At 48.2% G+C, this 19,907-nt stretch overlaps 1 protein-coding gene across 4 annotated transcripts in view; it reads left to right on the top strand.

Moving 5' to 3' along the window:
- KDM6B (lysine demethylase 6B) overlaps positions 1-19,907 on the top strand; it is a 144,280-nt gene that overhangs the window by 99,357 nt on the left and 25,016 nt on the right. For 3 of the 4 annotated variants that reach the window (XM_075346716.1, XM_075346713.1, XM_075346714.1), the window contains one exon: positions 16,637-16,693. The gene's annotated coding sequence lies outside the window, so the exon portion shown is untranslated. Of the gene's footprint in view, positions 1-13,853; positions 13,952-16,636; positions 16,694-19,907 lie in introns of those variants that run through there. The other variant, XM_075346715.1, reaches the window with a different exon arrangement.

Genomic DNA, 19,907 nt, shown 5'->3' with positions numbered 1-19,907 from the left:
CGCTCTCGCTCTCTCGCATCGCTCTCGCTCTCTCGCATCGCTCTCGCTCTCTCGCATCGCTCTCGCTCTCTCGCATCGCTCTCGCTCTCTCGCATCGCTCTCGCTCTCTCTCTTTCTCGCATCGCTCTCTCTCGCATCGCGCTCTCTCTCTCTCTCGCATCGCTCTCTCTCTCTCTCTCGCATCGCTCTCTCTCTCTCGCATCGCTCTCTCTCTCGCATCGCTCTCTCTCTCTCTCTCGCATCGCTCTCTCTCTCTCTCTCGCATCGCTCTCTCTCTCTCTCTCGCATCGCTCTCTCTCTCTCTCTCTCGCATCGCTCTCTCTCTCTCTCTCTCTCGCATCGCTCTCTCTCTCTCTCTCTCTCGCATCGCTCTCTCTCTCTCTCTCTCGCATCGCTCTCTCTCTCTCTCTCTCTCGCATCGCTCTCTCTCTCTCTCTCTCTCGCATCGCTCTCTCTCTCTCTCTCTCTCGCATCGCTCTCTCTCTCTCTCTCGCATCGCTCTTTCCAGTTTGTCCTGTGTTCCTCATTCTTTTTCTTTTCTGGTCTCAACTGAACCCTTCACTTTTTTCTTCTTCCTCATCTCATCCTTTTGGCCTCCTTTGCTCTTTTCCCATTCTCTCTCTGTTCCGGCCTCCTTTTTGTTTTGTTTTTATCTTAATTCCTTCCCTTTCTGGTTTTAAATGCTTGCCTAACTTCTGTCAAACATCCCTCACTCTTTCTACTTTTCCCTTCTGACTTTGCGCACACCTCGTTTCCTTCCGTATACTTTCCGTTCTTTTCTAGTTCTCACTCTCTTCCTCTCTTGGCTTCCTTTGGCCTTTCTTCTTCCTGTGGAGCTTCATGTGCTTCTTTTCCTGTTTTGGCTTCCTGATATTTTTTTTTCTTTTCTCCCAGTCCAGTTTTTTTTTTTTTTTTGTTCTTCTTTGGGGTTGTTCTGCTCATTTATCGCTGTATACTGGGATGATGGAGTATATATGGGGCTCAATGCCTGTATACAGGATTGGAGTATTTCTGGAGCCTAATGCCTGTATACAGGAATGATTTAAGTATATCCAGAGTTTAATGCCTGTATATGGGGATGGTATAATATTTCTGGACCCAATGCCTGTATACTGGGATGATATAGTACCCTGTTTCCCTGAAAATAAGACCTAGTAGAGTTTTTGCTGAATTGCTAAATATAAGGCCTCCCCCGAAAGTAAGACCTAGCAAATTTTTTGTTTGGAAGCATGCCCGCCGAACAAACACCAGGGCATGCTGTACATGGAAATAATGGTAGTAGCAAGAAATTCTTGATGTGATTCACAGTTTGTCTGTTTGTGTTGGTTTGTGACGACAACTACTGTACTAATGTCTGTATACACAGTGATGATATAGTATTTCTGGACCCAATGTCTGTATACTGGGATGATATAGCACTTCTGGACCCAATGGCTGTATACTGGGATGATATAGTATTTCTGGACCCAATGTCTGTGTACACAGTGATGATATAGCATTTCTGGACCCAATGGCTGTATACCGGGATGATAGTCTTTCTGGAGCCTAATGCTTGTCTACGGGGATGGCTTACTGCAGTATATCTCGAGCTTGGTATTGTTGTAACAGATGTCTGGTGTAATCCGTATATCTGGTGTCTGCGTACAGGGACATTGCAGTATATCCGGAGCCAGTGTACAGGTGTAATGTATAATTCTGACCCTTGGACCTTGAGTAATGGATCATATACAGTGTTTTTCTTCGCTCCGGTCTGCACATTGTGTGTTTGACCATTGTATTGCGCTGACCTGCCAGCCTTCCTAATGCATTATACAATAGTGGTGATGTCACCAGTCATTAGTTATAGCCTTGTGAATGAGGCTGGCACGGATGGATTTAAAGAGCCCCAATGCCTTGATTGAATGTGAGGGGTCGGTGCATGGATGGGAATATTAGCTTTGTAGATGAGCATACACCGTGGTAGGGGGCAAGGACGTGGGACTGGGGCGAGGTAGAGGTGGGGGAATGGCCGGCAGATGGGGGATTGTCGGTGTGGTGTGCAGTCTGCTGCTCATGAATTTCTGAGTGAGAGTGTGTAATGTGAACATCTGCAGCCTCTGTCTAGCGATTGTAGCGACTCTTTCTCAACACTCCCTAAGTGGATTTCTTTGTCTCCTCGCCCTTACCCGAGCTGACACGGAGTCCTCGCCTCCCCCCTCAGGCTCCTCCTCCCCCCCCTCCTCTTCTATCAGCTGTTCATAAATCATTCATACATGCTGGCTACCATCCAGGCGCTGCCGCTGGCCCTTTAAATGGCACGCGGCTGTCACTATTGTATCTTGTGAATATTTAACTTGCTGGTTTATTGTCTGGCTACAAAAACGAAGGATTTATGTCCAAGCGGTGGGGATTATTTATTTTTTTTTTCTTACCCTGCTGCAGGGTGATACAGATAGGAGCTATGAGTCTCCTCCCCCTGCAGGGTGATACAGATAGGAGCTATGAGTCTCCTCCCCCTGCAGGGTGATACAGATAGGAGCTATGAGTCTCCTCCCCCTGCAGGGTGATACAGATAGGAGCTATGAGTCTCCTCCCCCTGCAGGGTGATACAGATAGGAGGAGCTATGAGGCTCCTCCCCCTGCAGGGTGATACAGATAGGAGGAGCTGTGAGTCTCCTCCCCCTGCAGAGTGATACAGATAGGAGGAGCTATGAGTCTCCTCCCCCTGCAGGGTGATACAGATAGGACCTGAAAGTCTCCTCCCCCTGCAGGGTGATACGGATAGGAGGAGCTATGAGTCTCCTGCAGGGTGATACAGATAGGAGGAGCTATGAGTCTCCTCCCCCTGCAGGGTGATATAGATAGCAGGAGCTATGAGTCTCCTCCCCCTGCAGGGTGATACAGATAGGAGGAGCTATGAGTCTCTTCCCCCTGCAGGGTGATACAGATAGGAGGAGCTATGAGTCTCTTTCCCCTGCAGGGTGATACAGATAGGAGGAGCTATGAGTCTCCTCCCCCTGCAGGGTGATATAGATAGCAGGAGCTATGAGTCTCCTCCCCCTGCAGGGTGATACAGATAGGAGGAGCTATGAGTCTCCTGCAGGGTGATACAGATAGGAGGAGCTATGAGTCTCCTCCCCCTGCAGGGTGATATAGATAGCAGGAGCTATGAGTCTCCTCCCCCTGCAGGGTGATACAGATAGGTGGAGCTATGAGTCTCCTCCCCCTGCGGGGTGATACGGATAGGAGCTGTAAGTCTCCTCCCCCTGCAGGGTGATACAGATAGGAGCTATGAGTCTCCTCCCCCTGCAGGGTGATACAGATAGGAGGAGCTATGAGTCTCCTCCCCCTGCAGGGTGATACAGATAGGAGGAGCTATGAGTCTCTTCCCCCTGCAGGGTGATACAGATAGGAGGAGCTATGAGTCTCCTCCCCCTGCAGGGTGATACAGATAGGTGGAGCTATGAGTCTCCTCCCCCTGCGGTGTGATACGGATAGGAGCTGTAAGTCTCCTCCCCCTGCAGGGTGATACAGATAGGAGCTATGAGTCTCCTCCCCCTGCAGGGTGATACAGATAGGAGCTATGAGTCTCCTCCCCCTGCAGGGTGATACAGATAGGAGCTATGAGTCTCCTCCCCCTGCAGGGTGATACAGATAGGAGGAGCTATGAGTCTCCTCCCCCTGCAGGGTGATACAGATAGGAGCTATGAGTCTCCTCCCCCTGCAGGGTGATACAGATAGGTGGAGCTATGAGTCTCCTCCCCCTGCGGTGTGATACGGATAGGAGCTGTGAGTCTCCTCCCCCTGCAGGGTGATACAGATAGGAGCTATGAGTCTCCTCCCCCTGCAGGGTGATACAGATAGGAGCTATGAGTCTCCTCCCCCTGCAGGGTGATACAGATAGGAGCTATGAGTCTCCTCCCCCTGCAGGGTGATACAGATAGGAGCTATGAGTCTCCTCCCCCTGCAGGGTGATACAGATAGGAGCTATGAGTCTCCTCCCCCTGCAGGGTGATACAGATAGGAGGAGCTATGAGTCTCCTCCCCCTGCAGGGTGATACAGATAGGAGGAGCTATGAGTCTCCTCCCCCTGCAGGGTGATACAGATAGGAGGAGCTATGAGTCTCCTCCCCCTGCAGGGTGATACAGATAGGAGGAGCTGTGAGTCTCCTCCCCCTGCAGAGTGATACAGATAGGAGGAGCTATGAGTCTCCTCCCCCTGCAGGGTGATACAGATAGGACCTGAAAGTCTCCTCCCCCTGCAGGGTGATACGGATAGGAGGAGCTATGAGTCTCCTGCAGGGTGATACAGATAGGAGGAGCTATGAGTCTCCTCCCCCTGCAGGGTGATATAGATAGCAGGAGCTATGAGTCTCCTCCCCCTGCAGGGTGATACAGATAGGAGGAGCTATGAGTCTCTTCCCCCTGCAGGGTGATACAGATAGGAGGAGCTATGAGTCTCCTCCCCCTGCAGGGTGATACAGATAGGTGGAGCTATGAGTCTCCTCCCCCTGCGGGGTGATACGGATAGGAGCTGTAAGTCTCCTCCCCCTGCAGGGTGATACAGATAGGAGGAGCTATGAGTCTCCTCCCCCTGCAGGGTGATACAGATAGGAGGCGCTATGAGTCTCCTGCCCCTGCAGGGTGATACAGATAGGAGCTGTAAGTCTCCTCCTCCTGCAGGGTGATACAGATAGGAGCTGTAAGTCTCCTCCCCCTGCAGGGTGATACAGATAGGAGCTGTAAGTCTCCTCCCCCTGCAGGGTGATACAGATAGGAGCTGTAAGTCTCCTCCCCCTGCAGGGTGATACGGATAGGAGCTGTAAGTCTCCTCCTCCTGCGGGGTGATACGGATAGGAGCTGTAAGTCTCCTCCCCCTGCGGGGTGATACAGATAGGAGCTGTAAGTCTCCTCCCCCTGCGGGGTGATACGGATAGGAGCTGTAAGTCTCCTCCCCCTGCAGGGTGATACGGATAGGAGCTGTAAGTCTCCTCCCCCTGCAGGGAGATACAGATAGGAGCTGTAAGTCTCCTCCCCCTGCAGGGAGATACGGATAGGAGCTGTAAGTCTCCTCCCCCTGCAGGGAGATACGGATAGGAGCTGTAAGTCTCCTCCCCCTGCAGGGTGATACGGATAGGAGCTGTAAGTCTCCTCCCCCTGCAGGGTGATACAGATAGGAGCTGTAAGTCTCCTCCACCTGCAGGGTGATACAGATAGGAGCTGTAAGTCTCCTCCACCTGCAGGGTGATACAGATAGGAGCTATGAGTCTCCTCCCCCTGCAGGGTGATACGGATAGGAGCTATGAGTCTCCTCCCCCTGCAGGGTGATACAGATAGGAGGAGCTATGAGTCTCCTCCCCCTGCAGGGTGATACAGATAGGAGGAGCTATGAGTCTCCTCCCCCTGCAGGGTGATACAGATAGGAGGAGCTATGAGTCTCCTCCCCCTGCAGGGTGATACAGATAGGAGGAGCTATGAGTCTCCTCCCCCTGCAGGGTGATACAGATAGGAGGGGCTATGAGTCTCCTCCCCCTGCAGGGTGATACAGATAGGAGGCGCTATGAGTCTCCTCCCCCTGCAGGGTGATACAGATAGGAGGCGCTATGAGTCTCCTGCAGGGTGATACAGATAGCAGGAGCTATGAGTCTCCTCCCCCTGCAGGGTGATACAGATAGGAGGAGCTATGAGTCTCCTCCCCCTGCAGGGTGATACAGATAGGAGGAGCTATGAGTCTCCTCCCCCTGCAGGGTGATACAGATAGGAGGGGCTATGATTCTCCTCCCCCTGCAGGGTGATACAGATAGGAGGAGCTATGAGTCTCCTCCCCCTGCAGGGTGATACAGATAGGAGGGGCTGTGAGTCTCCTCCCCCTGCAGGGTGATACAGATAGGAGGGGCTGTGAGTCTCCACCCACGGCAGGGCGATAGGAGGGGCTGTGAGCCTCCTTCCCCTGCAGGGTGACCTATAAGAATATTTCCCCCCTCACCTACTACCATTTTTTTTCATTCTAATGAACGGTTAACAGTTGTAACGCGTCTGATGTCCCTGGAGACGCATCAGTGATAAACATCCCCTCAGCCTGTCTTGTGCCCGCTGGGATGCAGTTACATCATGGCGGTGGGCAGGTTGCGGGTTGTTGCATCACGAGTGGTGTCTCGTATAGTGGCAGGTTTAGGTGGTGGTGAAGTAGTGTTTGTGGCAGCCGCGTTTTTACTCGCCCTTAAGTGTAGTAAATGTTGTTTTGTGGGACTCTGGAGCATACGTGACGGTATTACACACTATCTAGAGGTAGGATTGCACATTGACCCGGGTAGCACAAAGTACACACTAAACGCCCTTGATAGTCAACTTGACAGGCCGATCAGAACATTCGTGCAGGCCCTAAAATCTAGAATTACCAAAACTGGACCTCAAATCCCAGTTTTTCTGATTATGAATAATCTCACGGAAGAGTAAAAATATACAGTGGCCTCTAATTGCTTGTTAGACGCAATATTTTTCTTTTAAAAAGCTATATATATCATTTTTATTTTTTTTTAATTATAGTAAGATTCCGGTTATAACATTTTTCTTGTAGTGTAGGTGCATTAAAATACTCACCAATCGCACTCTCCATTGGTTTTCGGCAGCGCTCCGGTCCTCTTCTGACATTCGTGCCAGGGCTGTGGAGTCGGAGTCGGAGTCGTGGAGTCGGAGTCGGAGCTCATTTTGGTGGAGTCGGAGTCGGTATAAAATGCACCGACTCCGACTCCTAAAATATATAATAAATTGGGGACAGGAGTGCAATGCAGAATGTGCTGAATATTTTACTAAATAATAACATTTAGTATAATGCTTATATTTAAGTGAAAAATTTATTGTAGTACAATGTGAACATCAGACATTTAATTGTTTTTATGATACAATAATCAAGATATTTGGATAGAACATAAAATATTTATTGGAATACAACTTTAGAACACAAAAAACTAATAAATTGTAAATATGTAAAATATATATATATATATATATATATATATATATATATATACAGTGTATATACACACACAAGATATATATGTAATCTACTGTATATTACATAGTGTATTACATATTTACAATTTATTACAGTTTTTTGTGTTCTAAAGTTGTATTCCAATAAATATATTTTATGTTCTATCCAAATATCTTGATTATTGTATCATAAAAATTATTAAATGTCTGATGTTCACATACACATATTCATGTACTACAATAAATTTTTCACCTAACTATAAGCAATATATGTAGGAGTCAGAGTCGGAGCCGGAGTCGGAGTCGGTGCAAGAGAATTTGAGGAGTCGGAGTCGGAGTCGAAGGTTTGGCTTACCGACTCCACAGCCCTGATTCGTGCTCGCCGTATCGCACCACTTTGAGAAAACGACTGTCACTCGCCTATAAACCTCGGTGTGATCCGGCAAGTCCGGATTTCAATGACCCGAGTCAAAAGCGGACCAGTATGGCGCTGGAAACCGGGGAAGACGGGGTGAGTATTTTAATGCACCTACGCTACAGACCTATTCAGAAGTATTTAGGACATGACTCCTGGGTTGAAATCCCACCAAGGACAACATCTGCAAGTAGTTTGTATGTTCTCCCCGTGTTTGCGTGGGTTTCCTCCAGGTGCTCCAGTTCCCCCCCCCCCACCCCCCACACACTCCAAAAACATACAGATAAGGAATTTAGATTGTGAGCCCCAATGGGGACAGCATTGCCAATGTATGTAAAGTGCTGCGGAATTTTTAGCGCTATATAAATGAATAAATATTTTATTTATTATTATTATTATATTATATTATAATATTATATTATTATTAATAATAATAATAATATTATAATATTATTATATTATAATAACATTATTATTATATTATTATTATAATAACATTATTATTATTATTATTATTATATTATTATAATAATATGTCTAATATAATTGGGTGGGGCATGATTCCTCCCAAAAAAAATTTCCCTTGCAGTTCTTTCTTTACAGTTCAAAAATTATTCCCTACAAGATGGGGGATAATTTTCTGATTTCTGCGACCCCCACCTATCCGGAGAACTGGCTCTCAGTCCGTGTTACTGGAGCGATGGCCGATCATGTTCACTTCTGCTCCATTCATTCTTAATCGGCCCACCAGAGAGCTGCTCTGGTGGTCCCACTTGTAGTGGCAATCCATCTGATGGACCACCGCTCCATTCACACAGGCCAGGTTTTTGGAATCTGTGGGGGGGTTCCTGGTGATTGGGCCACCAGCGATCAAGAAATTATCCCCCATCTTGTGAATAAAGGGGTGACTTCCAAGCTTAGGCCCGTTTCACATATCCGGCATTTCGCCGGATTGCCGGAGCCGTCACACTCCAATACAGGGCAATACTGTACAATGGCATCGCGGCAAGCTCTGGTCACCTGACAGCATGTGACCAGAGCTTGCCGCAATGCCATTGTACTGTATTGGAGTGTGCCGGATCCGGCAAAACGTCGGATGTGTGAAACTGGCCTTAAGAATACTCCTCTAAAGGGGTTGTCCACTACTTTGACATTGATGGCCTGTCCTTAGGATAGGTCATCAATGTCTGATCGGCCGGGGTCTGACACTCCGCACCCCCCACCGATCAACTGTTCTTGGTCCGGAGGAGGTGGCAGCAGGCAGCCGTAAATGCTCAGTTCCGTAAATGCTCAGTTCCGGCCCTGCTCTGTCTTCTGATAGCGGACCAGTATTGCACATCCGCCTCCTACTGATTAGAATGGGAAGCGGATATGCATGCCGCGGCCACGATCAGAAGATGGCGCAGTGGCGGGACTGAGCATTTCCGGCTGCCGGGCGCTGGGACTGGTAACAGCTGATCGGCGGGGGTGCGGAGTGTCTGACTCCGGACGATCCTAAGGATAGGCCATCATGTCAAAGTGGTAGACAACCCCTTTAAGTATGCTTCTGATGTATACGCCGACCCCTTTTGTCTTTCTTTTCAGATGAGAGCTATCCATATATTAATGGGTGGATCATACTGGCGGCGGCCCACCGGATGTGGCCCAGCTGCCGTATAGTGGCTGTGAATGGTACTGCAAGCTCTGTCCTTGCAAATAGGAGGGTATCCGCAGTACCAGTCACTGCCACTACGCGGCGTACAGAGCTCTGCCACGCTAGCTGCGCCATAGACCATTCTTCCAGGAGGGCAGGGTCGCCATCTTTTTCTTTTTTAATGACTTTTTAGGGACATCTTATAAAAAAAATCACAGACAATATTTTTTACAGACACATTGAAAAACCCATAATAAATCATTACAAATATAAGTGATCCATGTCTACAGCCCTTAATTGTGATATGAAGACGTCGGCTGCCGTCACTGTAAACTGTAACATGATAACAATCAGTCGCCATGTCGCAAAAAAAAAAGTAACCTCGATCTTAAAGCCTCCAGTGCCGCAAGATGGCGGAAGCCGCATTACCTCAGGGATGTCTAAGGTGGTTTTCTAATAAGGAAACTGTACAAATGGCTGCTGTTCTACCGATATAATGATAAAATAGCCTTACCTTCATACATGGCCGCCGCTCTCCCTCCTCAGTGATGGAGGCGGGCGAATTCTGTGAGGTAAATTACAAAAAAGCATAACTGAAAGGAAAAGGGGGTGGAGCTGCCCACAGCAGCCAATCGGAGCGCATGATTTGTCTTAGTGAGGCTTGACAACAGTATTCTGATTGGTCCAAAAGGGTAACACCCCCCATTATCCATAATGGGATATCCCACTTCTAATTGGCTGTGGATCCAGTAACAAAATGGCGGCCTCACTATGTTCTTGTCTCTAGGTCAAGCAGGACAAAATGGTAGCCCCAAGAAACCAATCAGGAGGCGTGTTTCATTTTACTATTAGCCTTACTAGTGTAAGAGCTGAAATCTGATTGGTTGACATGGGCTGCGTGTTGCAGGGTTCCAGATAAATGCTAGTGATCTGTTCATTGTAGAAAATGGCAGAAAACACTGCACTGAATAAATGTAAACCATTAAATCTTCCCTTATAAGGATTGATAATGGTGTTATATAATAACAAGTAAAGCTCAGCATAGGTGGCCGAAACTGTAACGTCTTCACCTGAGCAGAGTGGCTTGCCCTCCATTGCTTTTGAAGTAGAGTGCCTTTAACACCTCACCTCACTTTTTGGAGCATAGCCGTTTGGGGGTATAACAGTTTGGTCCTCCGCACTGCGTTTGGGGGTATAGCAGTTTGGCCCCCCCCCTGCGTTTGGGGGTATAGCAGTTTGCCCCCCCCCCTGCGTTTGGGGGTATAGCAGTTTGGCCCCCCCCCTGCGTTTGGGGGTATAGCAGCTTGGTCCCTCCCCCCACTGCGTTTGGGGGTATAGCAGTTTGGTCCCCCCCCCCACTGCATTTGGGGGTATAGCAGTTTGGTCCCCCCCCTTACTGCGTTTGGGGGTATAGCAGTTTGGTCCCCCCCCACTGCGTTTGGGGGTATAGCAGTTTGGCCCACCCCCCGCTGCGTTTGGGGGTATAGCAGTTTGGTCCCTCCCCCCACTGCGTTTGGGGGAATAGCAGTTTGGTCCCCCCCCCCACTGCATTTGGGGGTATAGCAGTTTGGTCCCCCCCCGCTGCGTTTGGGGGTATAGCAGTTTGGTCCCTCCCCCCACTGCGTTTGGGAGAATAGCAGTTTGGTCCCTCCCCCCACTGCGTTTGGGAGAATAGCAGTTTGGTCCCCCCCGCCCCACTGCATTTGGGGGTATAGCAGTTTGGTCCCCCCCTTACTGTGTTTGGGGGTATAGCAGTTTGGTCCCCCCCGCTGCGTTTGGGGGTATAGCAGTTTGGTCCCTCCCCCCACTGCGTTTGGGAGAATAGCAGTTTGGTCCCTCCCCCACTGCGTTTGGGGGTATAGCAGTTTGGTCCCCCTCCCCCACTGCATTTGGGGGTATAGCAGTTTGGTCCCCCCCCCCCACTGCATTTGGGGGTATAGCAGTTTGGTCCCCCCCCGCTGCGTTTGGGGGTATAGCAGTTTGGTCCCTCCCCCCACTGCGTTTGGGAGAATAGCAGTTTGGTCCCTCCCCCCACTGCGTTTGGGAGAATAGCAGTTTGGTCCCCCCCGCCCCACTGCATTTGGGGGTATAGCAGTTTGGTCCCCCCCTTACTGTGTTTGGGGGTATAGCAGTTTGGTCCCCCCCGCTGCGTTTGGGGGTATAGCAGTTTGGTCCCTCCCCCCACTGCGTTTGGGAGAATAGCAGTTTGGTCCCTCCCCCACTGCGTTTGGGGGTATAGCAGTTTGGTCCCCCTCCCCCACTGCATTTGGGGGTATAGCAGTTTGGTCCCCCTCCCCCACTGCGTTTGGGGGTATAGAAGTTTGCTCTCCCCCCCACTGCGTTTGGGGGTATAGAAGTTTGGTCCCCCCCCACTGCGTTTGGGGGTATAGCAGTTTGTTCCCCCCTAACTGCGTTTAAGGTATAGCAGTTTGGTCCCACCCCTGCATGTGGGGTACAGCAGTGTGATCCCCCTGCGTTTTGTATACAGCGGTATGGTTCCTCCCCCCATGATTGGGGTACAGCAATTTGGCCCCCTCCCCATGTGTTTGAGGTACAGAAGTTTGGTTCCCTTCCCCCTGCATTTGGTGTACAGCACCTTTCCTCACTACATTTAATGTAAATCACTTTGGTCCCCCTTGCCTTTGGGAGTACAGCTGGTTGTGACCCCCCTCCTCCCTCCTTCTACTTTTGGGGTTCAACTGTTTGACCAACCCCCCCCCCCCCCCCCCCTTCCACGGTTGGAGGGTATAGCAGTTTGGGTCCCCCCTTGCTGTTCAGGTAGAGTGGAGACACTCCAAGGACTTTTTTTGAGGTAGAGCAGCCTACTAATCCCCCCCCCACCCCACCCCGCTTTTGGGGCAGTGATCACCCCACCAGAATGCACTTTTGAGGCGAGGCAACTTGTCCCATTTTCCCCGTGTCCTCCACTCCCCCAGCTTTTGTAGGTAAGGGTGCCCATACAACATTACCATACAGATATCAAAAGATTTACATTTTTCATCTTGCATTTCTTCAATTGTTAGGAGGAGGGGAAATAAAATCTTTCGCAATTTCCATTTTTAACAATCGCCGTGAAGATTTTATTCTAGGATTTATGCCACGGGTGTTCCTAAGCCAACCTGTCACGTGTGAACACTGGGCCCGCTTCCCGTGGTAGACAGATGACACCCACAGGTGTCTTATGTTCTTATAGTCGAACTCGGTCGCACTCCCACCACCCCGCCAGTTTACCAGCTGCTTCGTTTTTTGGACGGCTACCAATAAGGAAAAAAGCAAGCATGGCCGTAATTGGACCACAGGTGTCCAGGGACAGACCGGACCGCGTGATCTCCACACGTCCATTTTTTTTTTTATTTTTTTTTTTATTGTCGCAATGGCAAAAATTTTGTAAAATGTTCTGTTGACCTCTGGGGAATGTTGTTTTTATTTAAGTTTTTTTTTTTTATTTATTTTTCCCATTCTGTATTGTTGTTTGATTTCTTTGTTTTGTTTTTTTTTTTTTTATTTTGTTTTAAAATAAAAAAAAAAAAAGCATTGTCTCATTGAATAGCCATCTATTTTTAAGGGGATATTTAGTATGGAAATGGACACTCCCATGTTAACCATTACCTCCAGTCCAATTTATCAGACGCTAGAATAAATTCATTTTTGCCGCCACATCGTCACCATGGGTCCTGCTAAAACTGTAATATTTATAAATGGTCATGAGCGGGCACTACCATGCTCGGGTGCTCAGTACTGGTAACTAGTGATGAGTGAGCACTACCATGCTCGGGTGCTCAGTACTGGTAACTAGTGATGAGCGGGCACTACCATGCTCGGGTGCTCAGTACTGGTAACTAGTGATGAGCGGGCACTACCATGCTCGGTGGCTCAGTACTGGTAACTAGTGATGAGCGAGCACTACCATGCTCAGGTGCTCAGTACTCGTAACTAGTGATGAGTGGGCACTACCATGCTCGGGTGCTCAGTACTAGTAAGTAGTGATGAGCGGGCACTACCATGCTCGGGTGCTCAGTACTGGTAACTAGTGATGAGCGGGCACTACCATGCTCGGGTGCTCAGTACTTGTACCTAGTGATGAGCGGGCACTACCATGCTCAGGTGGTCGGTACTTGTACCTAGTGATGAGCGAGCACTACCATGCTCGGGTGCTCAGTACTGGTAACTAGTGATGAGCGGGCACTACCATGCTCGGGTGCTATAATCTCGTAACTAGTGATGAGCGAGCACTACCATGCTCAGGTGTTTGATATGGACATTATAAATGTGTAAAAATATACCAGCATAACACTGTGACACTATCCTATGTATTGGCTGTAGCCCAGTTTTTACAACTATTTTGCATTCCAGCACAACATAGTGCTTTACTCAACCTCCCCAGGTCCAGTGCTCAGTCTCCAGCACTGCTGCTTGTCTTAAGGTGTACAGTGGTGATGTCATGTCTCGCAGCCAATAAGGGGGCTCTAAATAGTCTGCGCTCATTGATTGGCTGCAGTGCTGTTGATGTGACATCAGCGCTCGGGAGTAGCGGTGGAGATCCAGTGCTGGACCCCGGAAAGAGAAGTAAGGCAGTTTGTAAAACTTTGTTGGAGGTTTGTAAATTTTTCCTTTTGGGGCCGTTTCTTTTTTTTAATGTAGTATTGCTCAACAGGTTCCTTTTGTGGAAAAGGGGCAACGAGTGCCATGTACAGCACCGCAACCCAGCCCTGAGGAAAAGACCCGATCATCTGCAGGTCTCTTCCTGGGACATGGCAGCACCCACCACCCTCAACTGAGCTGAGAACGTTCCATTACTAGTCCCTGCGCTTGCCCCTGCTTTACCTCTGGCCGCGATCTAAGGCAGCATAGACGAGAGAGCGTTCAACTGGCTAAAATAACGCCAATTTTTGTTTTTACGCTAATAAGGGTTCCGTTGAATGACGCAGCAGGTAATGTCTGCAGAATTCAAAAGTTGTATTGGGATTGTAGGGGGTGGTGGGGTAACGGTAGAGGGCGGCGTTATTACTCTGGCGGTTAACTTCATACTAGCTTTTAATGCATCTAGAAGGACCTTTTATACCAATTTATAAGTTTTATTTATTTTGTCGGGGGTGGATTTGTTTTTTTTATACTGGCCATTAGAAAAAAAATAATAATAAAATGCAATTATATGGCAACCCTTTTATCTCCCTAAACCCTCAAGAACATGTTGGACTATTTTGGTTTGTGTTAGGCCTCTTTCACACGTCCGTGAAAATCACGCAAGGTTTTCACGGACGTGTCAAAGGTGCGTATTGTCCTCCGTGTGGCGTGTTTATGGCACACGTGTGTTATCCGTGATAACACACGGAGAACGGGAACTTTCTGCTCACCTGCCCCTTGCGTTGCTCTCCCTGGTGCTGATCTTCGGTATCCGGTCCTGCCCACTCCCCGCTGCTGCTGCTTCCGGCCCGCAGTGGAGTGAATATGCAATGAGCATAATGAGCGGGGGTCGGAAGCAAATGACAGCAGCGGCAGAGACAGCAGTGCTGGAGAAGTTTATTCCGGTGCGTGTCACACGGATCACATCCGTGCGGTCCGTGTGACACCTGTGATGCCGGAGAAAAACTGACAGGTCTAAGTGTGGAGCACACGGGCACACGTATGCTCCACATGTACACACGGTCCATGGCAAAACACGCAGTGTGCGCAGACCCATTGATCTTAATGGGTCTATGTGTGACCGTGTCTCCGGCACGTGAGGAAACGGACCAAACACGTACCGGAGACACGGACTTGTGAAGGAGGCCTTAAAGTGTTGAGTACGCTGTATACATAAGATGGCTGTCAGATAAACGATGGTTCGGCTCTCCCATACACATGCCACTCGTTCGGCATGTCCCGCGACCAGACATGTCCAAGAATACAAAAGGATCGTAACTAGTGATTGACCACTGCAATGCTCGGGTGCTCTGTACTCGTAACTAGTGATGATTGACCACTGCAATGCTCGGGTGCTCTGTACTCGTAACTAGTGATGAGCGGGCACTACCATGCTCGGGTGCTCAGTACTCGTAACTAGTGATGAGCGGGCACTACCATGCTCAGGTGCTCTGTACTGGTAACTAGTGATGATTGACCACTGCAATGCTCGGGTGCTCTGTACTCGTAACTAGTGATGAGTGGGCACTACCATGCTCGGGTGCTCGATACTGGTAACTAGTGATGAGCGGGCACTACCATGCTCGGGTGCTCGATACTGGTAACTAGTGATGAGCGGGCACTACCATGCTCGGGTGCTCTGTACTCGTAACTAGTGATGAGCGGGCACTACCATGCTCTGTACTCATAATGAGCAGTGAGATGATAGGATGTACACGACTTGAGTAGATCCGAAGTAGAGTCCCACATTGACTTACATTATACTTGGGTAGTCAAGTTGCGCCCATCCGAGCTTCCAACCGCTCTTAGAGATCCAAACATGTTAGTGCCCGCTCATCACTAGTACCAAGCACCCGAGCATGGTAGTGCTCACTCATCACTAGTACCAAGTACCAAGCACCCGAGCATGGTAGTGCATGCAAGATCCTTAACGCCCCAGAAATCCAATTCTGTGAGGCCCTTTTACACATTAGATTGTCGGCCGAACCCGCGGATATCAATATTCGTGTTCTGTATATGGGGAGGATTAAAAAACCTTTGGCCACACGCATTAGACTACGATCTTCCCCGACCTCCATATACATGTGAGTGGTCAGCTAGGCCGAGCATTCATGTGTTTCAACAGTGTCTCTACCAGACACCAATGAAAACAAAGGGATCGGCCACTAGTATTCCAAATTCCCTTCTCTCCCCCCTATATTTGCCGGGAGGTCCCCATTAGTCTGATGGTCCCACAAAAAAATCATTATGTTCTGCTAACATTATCCTAAAGTGTACAGGTTCTTTTCCAGTCAAAAACATCCAACATGGCCTTGAAGGTGATCGTTGTAAAGGGCTACTATAATGCCTGCGGGCAAGTTAAGAAACCTCTTTGGGTAAATTTTTGTCTTTGTCAAACAGTCTAAATAACGTTTTGGAAAAAGCCTGTTGTCTCGGGAGGCTTTAGTGACCTTAGTAACCTATGAAGGCCAATGGTACTTTTGTTGCTATGGACACAAAGAACTAAAAAAATTAAATGTATATATGGCGAAAAAAAAATTTCAAGGGGCAGAATAGTTTTTTTGTTTTTTTTTTCAACAAAGTGGACAAATTTGGTTTGTCATTTTCGTTTTTCCCCCCTAAGTTTGAGAATAGCCAGTTATTTAGTATTGATGAAAAAATTTTTAGTGGCCAAATTTGTCCGCTTTGTTGAATCTGTTAAAATGTTCTGCTTTTGTCTCGTTTCTAGCAGGGAAAAGTCTTTGAAGTTTGGCCCTTGTGGCTTTTCGTAGTAGTAGAACTACTGGTCACAACATGCACTGACCACTGGAAGCTGCGAGATGTCCGCTCATGTCGTTACTATACTTTGTATATTGTGTTTCTGGTTACTGCTGAATGTTTTTGCTTTTTAGCACTGACCCCCACGCACTGCCACAATCAGGACTTTTGTTCTCACATGCACTCACTCCGCCGATTTTCCTTTCCTCCACTAATCCTGTTTGTTTTGTCTTCAGGGTCCATCGTGCGCTCCGCTTTGATATCAAATCTGGCCCTTCGCCTTCGATGACACGGTGAGTCTGATGCATTCGTGTTGGTTTGTGTTTTATGTGATGAAATGTATTCAAGTGAAAAAAATAAAGTCTGTTGATGAGAGCCTCAATTATACAGACCGCGGAGGAGAACCTCCGCCATACCGAACCCAAACCGCACTTCCCATCTGTACAGATCACAAAGTAACCCCCCTCCCCCTTCACCCACCTATATGGATCCAAAACAATATCTCCCATCCGCTCCACCTTTACAGATCCCAGACTATACCACCTCCTATGCTGCTTATCTATCTTGGGCCTAGACTTGACCTTTTCCCCTTGCCACCCATCTATATTGGGCCTAGACTTGACCTTTTCCCCTTGCCGCCCATCTATATTGGGCCTAGACTTGACCTTTTCCCCTTGCCGTTCATCTATATTGGGCCTAGACTTGAGACCTTTTCCCCTTGCCGTTCATCTATATTGGGCCTAGACTGAACCTTTGCTCTTGCTGCCCATCTATCCAGAGCCTAGACTGGACCTTTTCCCTTGCCGTCCATCTCTCCTTGGCCTAGACTGGACCTTTTCCCTTGCCGTCCATCTAACCAGAGCCTAGACTGGACCTATTCCCTTGCCACCCATCTATCCAGAGCCTAGACTGGACCTTTTCCCTTGCCACCCATCTATCCAGAGCCTAGACTGGACATTTTCCCTTGCAGTCCATGTCTCCTTGGCCTAGACTGGACCTTTTCCCTTGCCACCCATCTATCCTGGGCCTAGACTGGACCTTCACTGTGCCACTCATCTATCTTGGGTTTAGACTGGTCCTTCCCCCTTGCTGCCCATCTATCCTGGGCCTAGACTGGACTGAATGGCCTCAACATAGCCCCCTAAATGTTATCGTGGCCCCCACATAGCATTCTTCATATTGTAGTAGAACTGACTCTTAAATAGTCCGTGTATTATGCACCCTCATAGGCCTCCGTATATTATAATGCACCCCCCCATAGTCCTCCGTATATTATAATTCACCCCCATAGTCCTCTGTTTATTATAATGCACCCCCATAGTCCTCCATATATTATAATTCACCCCCATAGTCCTCTGTTTATTATAATGCACCCCCATAGTCCTCTGTATATTATAATGCACCCCCATAGTCCTCTGTATATTATACTGCACCCACCTTAGGCCGCTGTATATTATAATGCACCCCCCATAGGCCTCCGTATACTAAAATACAGCCCCTATAACCCAACATATATTGTAATGCAGCCCCATAGGCCCCCGTATATTATAATGCACCCCCATAGTCCTCCGTATACTAAAATACAGCCCCTGTAGCTTAACATATATTGTAATGCAGCCCCATAGTCCTCCAAATATTATGATGCACTCCCCATATTTGCCTGTCCTCTTTTTTTTCCCGCTGCTCCGGTCTCTGCAGTGGCGTGTCCTACCGCTCTACACATATCTGCACAGCGGGCGCGCAGTAGTGAAGTTATCGCGCCTGCTGTGCTGAACCCTTTGTGTGATGAGGTATGATGTCTCAGATTGATTGGATTCTGATATACATCGGTGTGGGCTAGTCTCGGATATCTGTAACTTGCTTCCCGGCGTGTTGATAACTGTGGTATGTTTACGCTCAGTGAATACTTCCTTGTTCTGGCGGATTCCCATTTACCTGTCCGATTCCAGGCTCTCTTCCAGCATGTTGGAAATTTTCTGGGCATGCCTTACAGGAACAGAGCCACATACATTGCATCATTTGCAGTCCGCCCTGGTAGTGATGAAACCTCAGATGCATTGGCCTTCACTAAAAGGCCCCGACTAGCTGACTTCTGGGAGCGCCATATACCTCTATATACCTGTTTTTAAGATTTGAGTAAAATAGAAGTTTTGGCCAGCTTGAAGCTTTTGATGGCATTTAACCTTAGACCTGCTCCAAAAAGGATGTCTATGATCAGTTAACTTAATTCAGTGTAAATCCCCTTTTCTCCTAAACTTGATAAATTATCATCCATCCTATTGTTAGAAGTCCATTTGATAGGAATCCTTTCAATCCAAAGAACAGGGCTCTGAAACACTGGAACAAAGCTTAATTGTGAATGGCGCAAAAGTGTGCACGCTTGACCTACACGCCATTCATGGTCTATGGGACTGTTGGAAACATCAGAGTGCTAGGCAGTAGTCCCATATCAATGAATGAGAGGTAAGCATGCACACCTACGCTCTGTTTAAGATAAGACCATCTTTCTGTGTTTCCGAGCCCCCCTTCTTCGGGTCAAAGCATCTGAACCCTTAACTATTGGTATCGTACTCCTTGAAAACGCGACAAACCAGCAGATTACAATCAAAGTAGACTTCTCTTTTCACATGCTGTTGGGTTCCAGTGCTCATGAGTAATGTGACTTAAGACTTTCCAAGAGCAAAGAAGGAAGTCCTCGGATCCATTCATAATTCACACTCCGAAGGGGACAATCCTTTCCTGTATTGCCGCCATATTTTTGTTAATAAATTTAAAATATTTTTGGTTGGTTGAATGGTAGAGTATGATCCATGTTCCTTGATCCGTATAGTGGGTGTTGTCTTCCATGTCAGTCCTACTTTGGTGGTCATCTGAGTCCTTGTGAGGTAATTGTCTTCCATTTCAATGTTACTTTGGTGGTCGTCTCAAAGTTTTTGTGAGGTAATTGACCACCAATGTAGGACCGACATGGAAGTAAAGTACCTCACAAGGACTCGGATGACCATCAAAGTAGGGCCAACATGGAAGACACCTGAGTCTTTGTTTATAACATTCCAACCATTTTTTCTAAAAAGTCGCTGTGTCCAATACAGTGTACACGATAGACCAATGACCTATCAAGACTTCTTAATATTTCATTACAAATACCCCACAAGTTCTAAATAAATTCCCAAAGGACAGAACCTGATGTGGAAGTATCTCCTAAAGGTTTAGAATCGGACCTCAACCTGCCCCTGATGCAGGTCTAAGAATACGTCTACATTCGGTGGAAATTGCGGGCCTTCTATGACATTGGTCAAGTGGTGCCAATTAGGATTGACGTGGACGCCGGCTAGCGTCAAATTTTGAAGGAATCGAGACTATGGGGTACTTTACACGTTGCGACATCGCTAGCATCGGCTAGCGATGCCGAGCGCGATAGTACCCGCCCCCGTCGCACATGCGATATGTGGTGATTGCTGCCGTAGCGAACATTATCGCTACGGCAGCTTCACACGCACATACCTG

Source organism: Anomaloglossus baeobatrachus, chromosome 4, assembly GCF_048569485.1.
Source record: "Anomaloglossus baeobatrachus isolate aAnoBae1 chromosome 4, aAnoBae1.hap1, whole genome shotgun sequence".
Taxonomy (NCBI): domain Eukaryota; kingdom Metazoa; phylum Chordata; class Amphibia; order Anura; family Aromobatidae; genus Anomaloglossus; species Anomaloglossus baeobatrachus.
This window is presented reverse-complemented; position numbering and strand designations above follow the sequence as displayed.